We start from the raw sequence: 4,015 nt of genomic DNA, 5'->3' as shown, positions 1-4,015 counted from the left end.
ATTTCCATTTCGTACAATATTCTGGTCACGAGACATAATCATATACTTTGTCTTTTCGGGATTTACTTCCAAACCGATCGCTCTACTTGCTTCAAGTAAAATTTCCGTGTTTTCCCTAATCGTTTGTGTATTTTCTCCTAACATATTCACGTCATCCGCATAGACAAGAAGCTGATGTAACCCGTTCAATTCCAAACCCTGCCTGTTATCCTGAACTTTCCTAATGACATATTCTAGAGCGAAGTTAAAAAGTAAAGGTGATAGTGCATCTCCCTGCTTTAGCCCGCAGTGAATTGGAAAAGCATCAGATAGAAAATAACTATTATGTATTAATATTAATTAATTAATATGTTCAAATTTCACTAGCTTCAAGTAACCGGCTCAGAAATCTAGTACAATTTTAATTTCATGGAACTCCAGTACTGACAACATTTGTCTCATCTGCCAACATAACAGTTACAAAATCACTACTATTTGTAGTATTTGTCAGTATCGAAATTCGAAACGAAGTTGGTAAAAGAAAATTCAACCTGCAAACTAGAAAATCACCAAAATCCACTAGCATATGTAGGCTAATAATGGGGGGAAAATGGTTAGGTTTCACTCTTAGGGTATTAAGTAAGCTGACCCGGACTATAATTGCTGTGGCGGTATACGCATAAATTTTGTTTTAGAGTCACGTGATATGTTTTCAATGTTATCGTATTTTATTCGCATTTATTAATAGATATAAAAGTTCAAGTTTTCAAAATAGGCTATACATATATTATGGGATTACATTATTATTTTCTAATACAATTTTATTATTCATATTGAACCGAAAGTAAAATATAGGCCTATGCGTGTTTTACATTCACAGAAATAGCTCAATGCTAAAATATTCACTTTAAATAAAAACCACAACTCATTTATATATAATTAATAAAAATGATGCACACCTTCTTAGAGAAATCTGTAAATAATTTTTTAGGTTTTATCGTAAAAAATACTTGACTCTGCTGTACTTTCTAAGAGGACATGCTACACGAAGCAGTTTACAATGTGGTGCACTTTTATAATTCACCTGTTCTGAAACGGTAACCATCTACTAGATATTATATGTATTATTGTAAAAAATTGACATTTAATTGCTATGATCATTTAATCAATATAATTATTCATCACTGAATAATCCATATGCCGTGGGAAAGAAGATTTCGATGGGCTACTTCCAAACCAAAGTTTACCTATGACCAAACATTTCTACCCCATTCCCAATCAACACGACTACTGAATATCCAATTGTGTTGTTTTTAAAATGCTGCCAACTTAGTTTAAACATTATTTCATTGCTTTAACTGGTAATTTTCACATCTTTCATTGTTGTGCATGAATCAACATATTCAAGTTTTAATTTGCTAGGTCTAAAATTTTATTTCTATCTTGTTTATTCTGTTACGCATTTCAAATGCTGTTCAAATTGAGTACGAACTTCGAATTCTTAGAAATAATTTTCTCGGCTATTAATATTTTAATCCCATAGCAATGTCAATAGTTTTGGGTACAAGAACGAGGGGTTGACCATTTTGATTCAGTTCTGGCCATCCGAGACTCCCTCAAAATTAAAAAAATATATCGTTGTCACTGCACAATTGTAGGTTATGTTCAAGGCTACTAAACTTCTCATAGGTTGCATTATTATCGAGCTTGCCGGCGAGGGATTGACGGGGAAAGGAGAGCGATTCTGACGTCACAAGATACCTAAGCGCGCCAAAGCTCAAATGCTTCAGAGCAGTATCTCGTGTTTTTTCTTGTTTATGTTGTTTTGAATGCATTATGCCAGGTAAAAGGAGTGCTGTTACGGTATGCAACAATTCCGATAAAAGTAGAGTTGTCTCTCTTTACCATTCCTAAAGATTTAGGAATTAGAAAAAAATAGGTAATTGCGTGCAAAAGACAGGATAAATTTAATTCTGATGCAAGCAGATTATGCTCTGGCCATTTTAAAAACGACGATTTTGTTCATTATTTTCGAGCAGCTTTAATGAAAATAAAGCCGAAACGACCGAGAATGTTAAAGCCTACAGGTAAGTTTAAATAAATCACATAGGCCTATATAAGTAGCCTATGTTAATACCAGCTTTGTATAATTAGATTAGGTTCATCTATGTTAACCTACAAATTATTTTCTTTCCTTTGTAATCATGCTACTTATACTAACAGTTGCATATCAAAGGGGTGGAGGGTTAACGACTGATACCAGTGATGTTTTTTCACTATAATTCTCATTATATTGATTTTATATTAACGATTTATGACATTTTGTCATTATGGCATAATCAGTGAGTTAATCATAATAGCTTCCAGTGACAATTCATTGTTGAGTTATAGTATAATGATTATTGTAAATGAACGTGTTGTTGACATTTCATTACCGGTACATGCCCCTTTTACCAAACTTTAGAATGAGATATTAAAATCAATCAATGTTAGATTTTTTATAAACATACATTTAAAACACAAACACCACCATCTTGGCCCTCTTTAAATTTTAGTACATTATTCTTTCTTTTGAAGGTTTAACCATGCCGTTACCAGCATGGCTAAGTAGTTTCAATAATACTGAAAAATTCTACATTGAGTTTCATAGCAAGAACACGATTAAAAAGAGGCTGAATATTATAAAAAGAACCAAAGAATATGTGGCAATGTTCGTACATAACGTTCCACGTGAAATTTTATTGTTGATTGTACAGTCAAAACTAGGTTCTTTATACGACTCTAGTATGTGAACACAAGCCTGGAAACTAGCAGACGAAAACGGACGGCAGACACTGAGAGCAGACGAATTGTTAAGAAATAAAGAAAATTAATGAGTTGATAAGTGTAAGTAGAGCTTTTATATATACGGTATAAACACTTTCAACGTGTTTATTTTATTCCATGACTAGCCGTACCCGTGCGCTCCGCTGCACCTGTTAGAAATAAATATAAAGTAATTACATAATTCAAATAGGACGTTTGATCCAGGGAACAACTTTTACAACAGCGCAAGATAATCTGCTTCGCTCATTACCCAATTTTTTTTTGCATTGCATTTATTGCATATATATTTTATGTATTTTAACACGATTCAATTGAGCATAGTTAAAATTTGAATTATAAAATAATGGATTGCTAAGCTAACGTACTATTGCTGCATACTAAATCAATACACTCTCGTTGTTCGTTAATTCTCTGAGATTAAAATGAGCGTACATAAATATTATTTTAAGAAATACAGAAAACGAATGTACAAAATAGCCTATCAAATTTTCTGTGCATAAGAAGCTATTTTAATCTTACCTGTCCTCGATTTACTCAGACGTTACTGTAATAACATTATAGCATTATGTCCATCTAGAGAAACTACACTTTCCAATGGTGAAATAATAATTAATTAGCCTATACAAATCGGTTAATTTAGCTTCTGATATTACTTCATACAAACACAGAAACATTCTCTGTAGGCTATGTTTAATAGCTTTCGATTGTTGATGTCCAAGGCCCCTGTTTCGATTGTTGTTGTCCAAGGCCCCTTATAGACGAAGTCATTTGTTCTTAATTCATTGCACCGTCTTAGATGGCGTTATTTTAATTTTAAAACTCATTTATCTCATTAAATATCAATCCTATCAAAATTTTGAAAAGAATAAAACTTATCGGAAATCATTTTTAAAGAAACTTTTGTTATGTAACATGTTCCACAAAAATCAATAATAAGCGAGATATTTCGATTTATTTAATTCAGGCCCCCTTATAAACCCCCTTTTAAATAAAGTATTTTGAATGCCATATAGCCTAAAATCTAAGTTACAACGAACTTAATTTATATTCCAATTTTCATATAAATCGGTTCAGCCATTATTGCGTGAAAGGTAACAAACATACAGACAGACATACAAACAATTTCAAAAATGTGATTTTCGGTTTCAGGGTGGTTAATTATATATGTTACGACCAATTATTTTTGGAAAATCGAAAATTACCAGAAAAA

Source organism: Periplaneta americana, chromosome 4 (assembly GCF_040183065.1).
Source record: "Periplaneta americana isolate PAMFEO1 chromosome 4, P.americana_PAMFEO1_priV1, whole genome shotgun sequence".
NCBI lineage: Eukaryota > Metazoa > Arthropoda > Insecta > Blattodea > Blattidae > Periplaneta > Periplaneta americana.
Note: the sequence above shows the minus strand (reverse complement) of the source record.